A 14,025-nucleotide genomic window follows, 5' to 3' on the forward strand; every position below is an offset into this window, starting at 1 on the left:
GTGGATTGATTCAGTGACTGGGATAATTGGGATGGGAGTGTCAGAGACAGTGCGAATGGCACAGGACAGAGCGGAGTTTAGGGCTGTTGTACATAGGGTTGCTATGAGTCACAGGCGACTTGACGGCACATAACAACAACAACAACAACAATTCCTTTATTGATGAGTAAATAAGATGATCGAACAATGAGTCTAATAACTTCTCTAGTTTTAAAATAGTGATAAGCGTAAACCAATATTTTGTATACCTGCAATGGCTAGAATATACTAGGAAAATAACTGTGATTTTCATTGGTGACAAAGTTGTGGGTACTGCTAACATTCCTGTGGTTTGTTGCCTGTGTTTATAATTGAAGGGAATGATAAACTTCAGTTAGAGATGAGTGAAAATAAAGGTGTAATTATTTCCCTTGCAGACTAGGGGGATGTTCTGCATTTTCTTTGAGGCCTCCTGGAAATTACAGTAGCCTGGAGCCATGGCAAGAGCTAGGCTTTGGGGTTGAAGAAAAGCATTCCTTTATGATCCTGACCTGAGTGATGGCTCTAAATCCAGACTCCCTGTGTTGGGGTGACTTTTCCTGACTTGATCCACCTGTGTGAGCCTCTTTGTCCTGCCTCACATCCCTTCCAGTTTCCTCATTTGTAGTTGCTTCCTACAACTTCTGAAGTTTCTTTTAAAAGAAACCAGCAAAATCAAGGGTTATGGATTGAATGTGTCCCAGTCACCTACCCCCACACCCCCACAAAAACTCCAGCATATGTTGTAAATCCTACTCTATCTGTGGTTATAATACCATCTGGGAATGGGGTTTTGTGATGGTAATGAAGCGGTATTAGTGTAGAGTTTGTTTTACATCATTCTCTTCTGAGATCTAACAAAACAGATTAAACAAGTAGCAAAGAAAGCATAAAAGGTGAAAGACAGATACCACACCATGTGAAATCTCCAAGGAGCCAACAAACAGAAACTAAAAAGAGACAAGGACCCTTTTCAGAGGCAACAGAGAGATAAAGCCTTTCCCCAGCACCAGCACCCGGAGTGGAGACTTTCAGCTTCCCAAACCTTGAGAATATAAATGTCTGTATGCAAAAGCCACCCATTTATGGTATTTCCATCATAGCAGCACTAGATAACTAAGACCCTAAGCAAGCATTTTGTTTCAAGCCCCTTCTCCCATAATGCATGGCAAAATGGAAAGATTTTTCCTTCCATGTTCTCCAGAACCTCACTTTCTTCCTGCCATCCTGGGTAAGCAACACCATCACTAAACCAGACCCTGACTTTCCCTACCATCCCAGCCTTTTGGGAGCCAAGATTGGCATCTTGTTTTCACAGACCCTAAATTGTCTAAAACTTTTACATACCAGGAGGTGGTCTGGAATCCTATCAGGGGCCATAAAATGTCACAGCTTGCAAAGATAGGGGATCAGCAGGGACAGTCGTAAGCAATTAGCTAGAAAAAGGAAGAAGTCATAAAGGGAAGTATACATGTAGGTGTCCCAGCATTTCAGCTGTTTGCCTTAAGATAACCCCTGAGGGAGGATGGCCATGAGGACTCGCTGGATCTGTTGCTTGAACTATTCTCTCTGAATATTGATTATTTCTTAAGTTCTTGCCTTCTACATAGGAGACTGGGTTGCATTGGATAAATTTGCTGTCAAGGACCACTCCAGAGTGCTAAAGAGCAACAATATCAGTCTAGAGACTAAGGTGTGGCTGATGCAGCCCATGATCTCAATTGCTTACTATGTACCTTAAAGCTGGGTAATGACTAAGGATAACAGATGAAGAATCTATTCCTTTGAGTTGTGGTGCTGGAGAAGAGTCTTGAAAATATCCTAGGCTGCCAAGAGAACAAATAGGTCTGTCCTAGAGAGGGAAAAACCAGGTTTCTTCTTGGAGGCTAGGATTTTAAAGCTCTGTCTTTATACTTTGGGTATGTTGCCAGGAAGGACCAGTCCTTTGAGAAGGACTTCATACTTGGAAGGGTAGAAGGTCAGCACAGGAGTGGAAGACCCTGGATAAGATGGATTGAAACAATGACTGTGGCAATGAGGTAAGGCATGTCAGAGATAGTGAGGTTGGCTCAGGATAGGGCAGAGTCCAGAACTATTGTTCACACAGTTGCTATGAGTTGTGACTAGATGGCTACATAATAACAACAACAACATGCAGGAGTCCAGGCTGGGTTCCTGATCAATGCATGACCATTACCTATCTGTCATAGGTGCCTTCTGTGTGGCTGTGGTACTGAACATATTCTAGTGGAACATCCAGACCAAGATGAACTAACAAGAAAAGCCTCAATATTTCTGAAAATCAGTCAGTGAAGACTCTGAGTATCGCAACGAGTTGTGGACTTGATGTGAGTCCAAGAAGTATTGTGTCCTTTTGGGCTCTCCACGAGATTGGGACAGAGTTAACAACAATAAGGACAAAATATTTCACTTTGATCAAGACTAGTGTAGATCTTTCAATTCAAGTGTATGTTGTTATGTGCCATCTAGTTGACTATGAGTCATAGAGACCCTGTGAACAAAAGCCCTGAATCCTGGTCTATTTGGAGACAGTCTCACCATCCCTGACACACTGAACCCATCGCCACGATCACTGTATCAATCAGTCTCATCCAGAATCTTTCTCTCTTGTACTGTCCCTCTACCCGTCCAAGCATGATGTCCTTCTCTAAGGACTGGTCCCTCCTGGGAACATGCCCAACATTTGTGAGACAGACTTTCAAAATTATTGCCTCCAAGGAGCAACCTGATTTCACCCTTTCCAAGACAGGCATGTTTTTCTCCTGGCAATCCATGGTATGTTCAATACTCTTCTCTAGCACCACAACTTAAAGGCATCAATTCTTCTGTCACTCTTAGTCATTGTCTAATCCTCAGATAAGTAACAAGCAATTGAGAAGACCATGGCCTGGATCAGGCGCACCTTAGGCTCTAGATTAACATCATTGCTCTTTAGCACTCTGGGGAAGTCCTTGACAGCAGACTTTCCTAAAGCAAATTGTCTTTTGATTTTCTGACTGCTGATGCCAAGAGTGTTGATTGTGGATCCAAGCAAGATGAAAGTGTTAACAATCTGAACCTGGGAATACCAAAACATTTGATTGTGCTAATTTGAAACTTATCCTTGAACCAGGAGGCAGTCATCAGAACAGAGCAAGGAAACACTGCACGGTTCAAAATTGGGAAGGGTGGACGCTAACGGTGTCCTGTCTCCATACCTTTTCAACCTGTATGCAGAACAGTTATCTGAGAGGCTGGGCTCTATGAGAAGTGTGGTGTCAGGATTGGTGGAAGATTCATCAACAATCTGCATTATGCAGATGACACAGCCTTGCATGCTGAAACTGAGGAAGACCTGAACCTATTGAGGCTCAATATCAAGAAGACAAAGATTCTTACCACAGGGCCAATTGGCAGCATCAGGATGGATGGTGAAGAGATTAAGATTATTAACAGCTTAAGTCTGCTTGGCTCCACAGTCAACACTCTTGGCACCAGCAGCCAGGAAATGAAAAGACGTATTGTGAATGGAAAGTCTGCTATTAGGGACCTCTCCAAAGTACTGAGGAGCAATTGTGTCACTCTGGAGACTAAGATGCACCTGTTGCAGGCCATGGTCTTTACAATCACTTGTTTTGCATCAGAGAATTAGACAATGACTAGGGATGATAGAAGAAAATTAATGCCTTTGAACTGTGGTGTTGGAGAAGAGTACTGAATATACCATGGACTGCTAAGAAAACGAAAAGGTTCATCCTGGAGAGGGTTAAACCAGACATACTTTGGACATGTTGCAAGGAGGGACCAGTCCTTGGAGAGGGACATCATGCTCGGGAGGGTGGAGGGACAGCTCAGGACAGGAAGACCCTCTATGAGGTAGATTGATTCAGTGACTGGAGTAATGGGAGTAGGTATGTTGGAGACAGTGAGATTGGCACAGGATAGAGCAGGGTTTAGGGCTATTGTCCATAGGGTCACTATGAGTCACAGGCAGCTCAATGGCACATAACAATAACATCATGATACTGTTAGTTGGCCCAGTGGTGAGAATCTAGATAGTAATCTAGAAAACTAACTAGAGCATTATGACATTTCCCCCATCACTATTGTCTCATACAAAGAAAGTAAGTAGTTGCAGGTATTAGGTTCCTAAAGGGCTTTCAAAAATAGGGCTCTGGTGGCTTAGTGGTAAGGAATTACACTGCCAAACCAAAGGTACACAGTTCTAATCCACCAGGTGCTTCATGGGAGAAAAATAGGCAGTCTCCTCTGGTGTGGTTTACAGATTCTGAAAACCCATTGGAGGGTCAGCTATGGGTCTATTCCAACTCCATGGTACACAACAACAACAAAAGTAAACCACAGAGGACTTTCAAAAGGAGTCCCTGTGACACCATGGTTAATGTACTCAAGCTGCTAGTTAAATGAAAAGATTATAGGTTCAAGTTCACCAGCTACTCCATAGATGAAAGACTTGGCGGTCTGCTTCTGTAAAGATTAATAGTCTTGGAAACCCAAAAGGGCAATTCTACTCCACCCTAAAGGTGCTATGAGTTGGATTCAACAGAACAACAAATGGTGGTAGAAAGAGCTTTCAACAATGTGTCCAAGTTGCTCAAGGTCCTAGAAGTACCCTCAAGACGTTTATTGTCTGAGGCCATGATTTCTGTAGTCATTGCTGAGCACTTAAGGGGTTTCCATTTTTAGTGTTCCAGGCCATGTTACACATGAGATTTCTGAATTCACAGCCAGACGTTCTTGTTTAAATACATTTCAATGGGGGAGGGTGTTGCTGGGTCAAAAGCATTCTCATAAAGGTCTCATTTTAAAAACTCAATATTAGAGAGTGCTTGGGTGAAACTCTGTAATGACAGTTACCTCAGAGGCAAATACCTCAAGTACTTTCCCTCCGAACATGCTATTTATCTGTTCTGACTCAACACAAAGGTTCACAAGTCGTGCGACCCAATTTTCTCTGAGCTTGACATTGCGGTAAGCAGCAGGAATGCCCAGCGGAACTCGTCAAGAGTAAGGCAAGGCAAAGTCAAGGACAGGAGGAAAAAAATAACACGGCGGGAATGAAAACAGAAGAGGGAGCCTGCGACTGTTAGAAAGGCGTGTTGAAATCAAAGGAATGGGGAGGACAAATGCAGGGAGGGAAATAGTTGCTATCTGAAAAGGTCCTGTAAAAGTTCTCCTTTGAAATACTCCTGTTTCTGGCATACTGATGAGCACTGGTTAGGAAAGAAAGATTTTTTTAGTAGGAAGAGAATCTAAGGACTCATCCCTTGTTTACCGACGAAGGGCTGAAGCACAGAGGGGTTAACTGGTAGACCTGAGAACACATAGTGAGTTAGCAGCATTGGGGGAACAGACTCCTCCCCTCTGTCGTGTTGCATCATGGCCTTTCTCTTCCCTCCTATTTCCTCCACTTATCCCTTTATAATTACTCTACTTAAGCAATATGGATTATTCATTCAGAGCTGGAACATCATTTTCTCATTTCACTGAGTTTAAATAGAGATGACAGGGTCTATTCTTAATGTTTAACAATCAAAACCAATTATGGTTCTTTCTTTCCTGCACGCAAAAAAACACACTGTTCTTTTCAGAACGTCGTGCTTTCATTCTCGGGCATAAACAAGCCAGTGAGAACAATCATATGGCAGGACTACCTCCATAGAAGATAGATGTATATGAAATATAATCAAGTAAGCCCAGTTATTCAGGCAGGGGAAATAATGCTATGGATACAAAAGAAAGAATAAATACAGTTCAAAGGAGACTGAATTCCTGGGTGGGCGTGAGTCAGGCCACACTCAGGTAGGTTGAACTTGGTGATATGACCAGCTCTAACAAGTTCCATTTTCTTCTACTTGTTGGAAAAAGCTCCTAGATGCTTCACTGGTATTGAAACTGAAACCCCAAAACTGTCTGATCTAAACTAGACTAGACCAGAAAATGTTACTACTTTGCCCCTGTAGCAGAAGAAAAGTTGGTCATGAGTCACCCAAGCATCGATCCACCCACCCATCCACTCAGATAGCCAGCTGTCATTCACCATTTATCAGTTACTGTGTTCTACCAAGGAGGAAACTCTGGTGGCCTACTGGTAAGGAGCTGTGCTGCCATCCCATACACATGCGGTTTGAATTCACTAACTGCTCTGTGGAAAAAAGATGGACAGTCTCCTCGTGTGTGATTTACTAGCTCTGAAAATCCAGGGGTGGGTCAGCTGTGAATTGGTTCTGACTGAACAATAATACCCTGTAGCAATTAAATCATTGAATTTGAAAGTAGCTTCCTGATTAGAAACATCAGTAGAGTCTTAACTTTTGTCTTTGTAGTGTCCTTGGGTGTTTGTTCTTAATTCGTAGTGAGGAGCAATCAAACATTTAGAAGAATGGGAATCCCAGAACACTTGATCGTTCTAATTCGAAACTTATACTTGAACCAGGAGGCAGGAGGCAGTCGTCAGAACAGAGCAAGGGAACGCTGCATGGTTCAAAATTGGGAAGGGCGTACGCCAGGGGTGCGTCCTATCTCCATACCTTTTCAACCTATATGCAGAACAGATTATCCGGGAGGCTGGGCTCTATGAGGAGAAATGTGGGGTCAAGATTGGTGGACGATTTATCAACAACCTGTGTTATGCGGATGACACAACCCTGCTGAAACTGAGGAGGACCTGAAGCGCCTGCTGCAGAGTGTCAAGGACTGCAGCCTACAATATGGATTGAGGCTCAATGTCAAGAAGACAAAGATTCTCACCACTGGACCAATTGGCAGCATCAGGATGGATGGTGAAGAGATTGAGATTGTACACAGCTTTAGTTTGCTTGGCTCCATAGTCAACAGTCTTGGCACCAGCAGCCAGGAAATTAAAAGGTGCATTGCCATGGGAAAGTCTGCTGTTAGGGACCTCTCCAAAGTGCTGAAGAGCAATGGTATCTCTTTGGAGACTAAGGTGCATCTGATACAGGCCATGGTTTTTGCAATCACTTGTTATGCATCAGAGAGTTGGACAATGACCAAGGAGGATAGAAGGAGAATTGATGCCTTTGAGCTGTGGTGCTGGAGAAGAGTATTGAGAATACCATGGACTGCTAGGAAAACAAACAGATTTGTCCTGGAAAGGGTTAACCCGGGTGGCTCCTTGGAGGCAAGGATTCTGAGGCTCCGTCTAACATACTTTGGACATGTTGTGAGGAGAGACCGGTCCTTAGAGAGGGACATCATGCTTGGCAGGGTGGAGGGACAGCGCAGGAGAGGAAGGCCCTCTATGAGGTGGATTGATTCAATGACTGGGATAATTGGGATGGGAGTGTCAGAGACAGTGCGATTGGCACAGGACAGAGCGGAGTTTAGGGCTGTTGTACATAGGGTCGCTATGAGTCGCAGGCGACTCGACAGCACATAACAACAACAACATGTAATTTATGCCTGAGGGATAATGGTGGTTCAATGGTAGAATTCTCATCTATATGCAGGAGATCAGGATCAGTTTCCAGTCAATATACTTTGTGCTCAGCCACCATCATTAATCAATGGAGACTTGTGTGTTGCCATAATGCCAGTAGCTTTCAGTGGCACTTTCAGACAGTGACAAACTAGGAAAAAAGGCCTGGCAATCTATTTCTGAAAAATCAACCAATGAAAACTATTTTTTCCTTCTCCTAACTTATTCTGGAATCCTGTGGCCTGACTGTTGCTCAGTGAGTCCAAGAAACTCCAAATCATTGTCAGGATTCTGTGTTCCTTTCCTGAGCTTGTCTGACAGGTGACTTTGCATTCCAGAATGGGGCTCGGGAGCAAGCTCGGTGTGGCACCTTTCCTGCCCCTTATGCATCAAACTGTGTTCTCAGCCTTGACCACAGCTTTCCCATTTGGATGAAGTAGAACCTGACCTCTCCTTGCGTGAAGGCTGAGCTCCCCACTGTCTGGGGGCTGCTGCCAGGGACTGTTCCTGTGTGTTTCCAACATCAGATAAGAGAAAGCCTCATTTCCCTGTCCCCTCCCCAGGAACCACCTCCCAGTGCAGATAGAGGGCACAGTTGCCTAATTTAGTAATTCTCAAAACTCAAAATATGTTAGACGAGATGTATAATGGGAGTTGGGGAAACTGCCAATTGTTGTTTATATTTGATACCAAAACCCTCTAAATGGGATTTTTTTTAAGTATTCAAATGCTTTGGCCCAAGCCCTAAATCTGAGATTTTAATCTAAAATCTTATACTTGATATTTATTGAGCCAGTGAATGAAGGATCTTGAAAAATTGTGATGATTTGACTAGATGAATTTCTGGGCTTCCAGTTTTGGTCAGTGGAAAAGGATTGTGCTTCAGAGGATCCCAAACTGATTTCAGAGTTCTAGTGCTGGCTCTGACCCTTGCAAGCTGGGTTACCTTGTGCTGTTACTTTGAACTCCAGTCTCTTCATTTTCTTCATCTGTAACATGCTGACACTATAGGATTTCATGCAATCGAGTTTCACTTGCTGCGCAGTGTCTGACACTGGAACACTCACTTAAATTGCATTTGCTATGATTATTTAGATTGAACCAAGATAAATGCTTAAAAATATGAATTGGCTATTCAGCAAAGCTTCAGAAAGGTCATATGTTTTTCCTCCTAAAAAAAAAAATGTAAAAAGATCTGACAGCACACAGCTTAAATTCTCCATGGCAACCAGCAGCTCTAGGTGGGTGGCAGCTGTCTCTCCGGATGGGCAGGTATTTTCACTTTTGCTGCAGGCCACTCCTAAGCCCCTTTGTTTGTCATGTTAACCAGTTCTTGAGGTGGCACCTTCTAGTTTAACATGATCAGCTTGACTCCATTGAAATAGCCTCTGTCACAGTAGCCAGAGACCCAAGAGCCAGGGCTCCCACTAATACAACCAGGAGCTTTCTTTATAGGGGCCTGTAAATCCTGATGAGGTAGGAGCTCCAGGCCTGGAACTCTTCACAGAACATCACGCCCCCCCTTCTCATCTCTTTCTCGGCCCTCGAAGGGCCCTAGACTCATCTGTTTGTATAGCTGACTGGGTGCACAGGTAAGGCACCTTCCTGAGAGTCTCCAAATTTGTTTCGTCTTGCCCAGATGTTCTCCATAACTTAACAGCTTGTGGCACTGTGGCCAAGCACTGAACTCCCTGATAATAATAAAACAAAATCATCGCAATTGAGTCAGAATGGATACATAGCTGATCCTTCACTTTAAATCACATGGGAAGAGATGGCCTCTCTTTCTCTGGAGGAGCTGCTGGTGAACTCAGACTAACCGAGAGGGTAGTGTTTAAGGGTAACAGCATAGCTCCCTAGGGACCAGGCCAAGTGGTCATCAAATAGCTCCTGACTCATGGAGTCCCCCCAGGTGTCAGTACAACTGTGCTCATAGGGTTTCAGTGGCTGATATTTCAGAAGTAGATCACCAGGGTCTTTCTTCTGAGGGGTTTAGACCTCTGGCCATTTGATTAGGGGCAGAGTATAATAACTATTTGTGTCATTCAGGAGCTCCAGCAACTAACAGTTAACTCTGGCCCAGAGCTCTGACAGGCAACTTCCACCCTATGCCAGCCGCTGAGTGTGGGCCTGTTTGGTCACTTTTCTAGACCCCTTGAAGAAGGTAGCACAGTTATATACACAGTCTGAAAGCCTAGTGCTCCAAAGACCAACTTCTTTTTGTAATAAAAGCTAACTCCAACTAACTGGAGGCTATTTATAGCTTTTATTTATCCTACTTAATGTAAATATACTCACATTTCACTGCAGAAATAATATGTTTTGTCCCAGATACCTCAGGAGGTAGGGCATTCATACCTACAACTTTCTAAGGTCTGAAATACCTATCTTCAAGGGTTTTTAAAGGCATTAAGAATCTATATTAATCCTATTATACAGATGAGGAAATGAAATCCTTGAGAGATTTTAAAAAACCACAGTATTCAGCCAAGGGCTTACCCATGATACCATATTACTCTGTAATAGGACAGTCCTTTCTGGTGACTGTGGATACAGTGCAGCTTCTCTCTGCCCCCGGCAACCCTGACTGGGAAGTGAAAGAGGATACTTACTACTTGCTGTGTATCAACCTTATAAAACTTTAGTTCATTTCATTCTCTCTATATAATACTATATGGAACTCTGGTGGCCTAGTGGTAAGAAGCTGCACTGCAGTCCCAAAGGCACACAGTTCAAACCCACCAGCTGCTGTGAGAAAGATGGGCCATCTCCTCCCATGCATTTACTGCCTCTGAAAATGCAATGTCAATTGCAAGTTGGTTTCAACTCAAAGGCACACAACCACAGCAACATATAATCCTGTAAGACAGATATTATAGCCCCCATTCTGTTGATGAAGAAACTGAAGCTCCAAGCTCTTAGACAGGTTGTCTGAGGACACCCCAGCCAATGGAGGATCCTGCATTTGAACCAAATCTGTCTCGCATCTTTTAATAGAATTCAAGAGTTTTGAGTTCTCGCAGTTAGAAAAGCAGCTGTTCTCTGGACCTGATGGCACAACGAATAAGCATTCGGTTGCTAACCAAAAAGCTGGTGGTTCAAACCCACCAGCCATCTGAAGAGAGGAAAGACCTGGTAATTGGCTGCTGTAATGACCATTGCCTACGAAACTGTATAGGGTAGTTTTACTCTGTACTTAAGAGTCACAAGGAGGTAGAGTCAACTCAGTAGTGAGGAAAGCAGCAGTAGCCTATCTCTGTCTGATTTCCTCATTGAAATTTGTCTGGCCTATTTTCTCACCACAGGATCAAAAGTTAACATTATGATAGAGAAAGGCTTGCAGCTGTCAATAATTTCATCCTCTTTGGATTAATAATCAACACCTGTGGTACCAGCACTCAGGAAATCAGGAGACATAATTACATTGGGCAAGTCCACTGTCAGGGACCTCTGCAGAATGCTAAAGGACAATGATGCTCATTTGAAGCTAAGGTGAGCCTAATTCAGGCCATCATCTTTTCAATCACCTGCTTTGCATTGGAGAGCAGCACAAGGAATAAGGATGGATGGCAGAAGAAGAATGGATGCTTTTGAGTTATGGTGCTAAAGAAGAATCTTGAATATCCCATGGACTGCTGAAGGACAAACAGAGAGGTCTTTTTTTTCTTTTTTAAAATATATGGGAACAATTAATGAATTTGTGTGTCATCCTTGCACAGAGGCCATGCTAATCTTCTCTGTATTGTTCCAGTTTTAGTACTTGTGCTGCTGAAGTGAGTAAAATAGAGATGTCTTGAAGAGTGAGCAGCTGGAGCGCTCCTTGGAGGCAAAGATGGCAAAACTTCGTCTTTCATACTTTGGACATGTAGTAGGCAAGGCTATCTGTTGGAAAGGGACATCATACTTGGAAAGCTTGGCGGAAGGATCAGTGAAGGAGAGGAAGACTCCCAATGAAATGGACTGACATGATGACTTCAGCAATGCACTTGGGCGTTTCAGAGATGATGAGGACGGCATCAGATACGGCAGAGTCCAGGTCAGCCGTTCATAGGGTCGCTGTGAGTTGTACTTGACAACACCTAACAACAACAACAATAATTTTCTTTCTCAGTTCTTACATTCCAGTGGCCAGAGGCATGACAGAGAGGCCAGAAAAGCTTTGAAAAGGGAGTTTACTGTCCGCTGCTTCCCATCCCTGGAGGGTGCCAGCCATTTTAAAATGTCCACTTTTAGGGCTATTGCCGCTATTTTGTAGGACTTCAACTCATTGATCTGTCTCTCTTCCTGCTGTAAAGATTTCTGCAATTAGGTGCAACATTTCTCTAAGAGTTCTTAGACCCAATAAGTCTGAGCCCAACAGACCCTGCTCCCCAGCTTCTGTTAATGAGACCTGGCCCGCCCCCTACTTTCTGTCTCTCCTGCATAAGTTTTTCTTCCTTTTGTTCAAGGAAGCCAAGAGAAATCACAAGAGCTTCTGTCTCACTGGCAGTTGAGGGCCAAGCTGGAGAGACTGTTGTCTTCTACGCCGCTCAGGTGATCAAAGGAAGTATGGACCAATCTCCTGTCATGATTTTCAATCCAAAAGCTGGAAGGAAATGTCTCTTGGTGAGGATTACAGGGCCTTGGTAAGTCAGCTGCCTAGTCCCCTTGACTGAAGGATCACTTACCTTCAGTCAAGAGTTGCATGGGAACAGGGTGGGAACACTGGGGTCTAATATTTCTCTGTCCGTTCTTTAAACCCTCTGATTTTTGACAAGGCATTTGAATTCACTGAAACTCAGTTTTATTTTCTGGAAAATAGGGATGTTGTTGTTAGGGGCTATCAAGTCTAGCACAACTCATAGTGACCCTAAGAACAAAAGATCTGAACCCTGTTTTATATCCTGCACCATCCTCATACCTGACACACTAGAACCTATTGTGATGGCCACCATGTCAATATAGCTGATTGAAGGTCTTCCTCTCCTTTGCTGACCCTCCAGCCTTTCTAGCATTATGTCCCTCTTCAGGGAATAAACCATCCTAACAACATGCTCAAAGGATGTGGGGCAGCATTCTTGCCTCCAACGAGCACTCCGCTTTACTCTGTCCGAGACATACCTGTTTATTCTTTTGGCCATCCATGGGATGTTCAGTGTGCTTCTCCAACTCCATAGCTTAAAGGCATCAATTCTTTTTCTGTCATCCTTATTCACTGTCCAGCTCTCAGATGCTTAGCAAATAATCAAGAGAACAATGGCCTGAATCAGACACACCTTAATCCTCAAACTGACATCATTACTCCTCAACAGTTTGGAGAGGTCTCTAACTGCAGATTTTCCCAATGCAATGTGTCTCCTTATTGCCTTCCTGCTGCTACCAAGGGTATTAATTGAGAAAACGAGGATAGTAACTTCCAGTCTGCATCTCTCAAAGGACTTCAGGGAGAATCACGGTAGTAATAGATGTGACAACCTTTGCAAGCACAACCTTTGCAATTATCATGTAAGCCTGAGGGCAGTGGGTGAGTTATGGCTCAGGATGAGGAAGAAAGGCTGCAGGAAGTTAGTGCCACAAAGAGAGGAGATCAAAAGTTCAGCAGTGTAAACTCTAACAGACCTTGACAGATGATTCTGGGTTTACACATATATTTTCAACACATGTTCTCCTTTCTTGCTTCGGGATAATTCTAAATTGCCAAGTTTAAATAATTGGGGAATTAGCTTCTATGTGTCATTTACTCTGAGTGTATTGTAGCGGGGGGTCAGAGTGCATAAAGGGAATCAGTGAGTTTCTCATCTTGAAGCTAAATGGTCAGACCGTGGAGATTGAGTCTACCTTTCATATGTCTGCCCAGCCCATAGTTCATCCAGAAGTCACCCCCTTCTGTACGGCGCTCAGCAGGATTATTCAGGCCATGGTGGATGGTCAGCCAAGCCTGCAGCAAATGCTGGAGAGGGTTGATGAGTGGACAGCGAAGGAAGGCCTCTTAGATCCAAACATCAAGTCCATTTTTGTCACCTGTGAAGACTGGCACTTAAAAGTCATGCTCCCAGTGCCAGTATTTGGGCTTGCCAGTGGCGGATTCCTTCAAGCAGTGGATTAGTCTGAAAAAGGCTTACAGCTTCGCCATAGGCTGCTGGCTCAAGAACACGAACAAGGGCCTCAGCCTGCAGCACAGCAGGGCCCCACAGCAGCACTGATGACGCAAGAACATTGCCCACATTGTGGAGACTCTCGCTTATCAAGGTTTCATCTCCAAGCAGACATCTAAACCATTCTGATTGGCTGAAGATGGCATGGGGCAGGACAGGGTAGCTGCTTAACCCAGCCCAGAGCCTTCTTCTCCCTCACAGAGGGGGAAAGGGAGATTGACACAGCTCTCTGTCCAGAGTGTTCCCCCGCCGCCCTGTGGGCTTATGCCTGAGTACAGGCTTGGCCACTTGGCCTCCGTGGAGCAGAGACTTTGTGTGCCCCCTCCTCAAACTCACCCCTCAAACCCATCCTAGTATTAGCCCCTCCCATTGCGGGCCTGGGCTAGGGGGACCCAGGCACTCATAGTCTCCTAT

The 14,025-nt window shown here is 44.1% G+C and overlaps 1 pseudogene; it reads left to right on the plus strand.

Moving 5' to 3' along the window:
- The first annotated feature begins 10,934 nt into the window (after positions 1 to 10,934).
- Positions 10,935 to 13,740, plus strand: LOC102843452 (annotated as a pseudogene).
- Positions 13,741 to 14,025: the final 285 nt, after the last annotated feature.

Source organism: Elephantulus edwardii, unplaced genomic scaffold (genome assembly GCF_000299155.1).
Source record: "Elephantulus edwardii isolate Elephantulus edwardi_28Jun2011 unplaced genomic scaffold, EleEdw1.0 scaffold00007, whole genome shotgun sequence".
NCBI classification, from domain to species: Eukaryota; Metazoa; Chordata; class Mammalia; order Macroscelidea; family Macroscelididae; genus Elephantulus; species Elephantulus edwardii.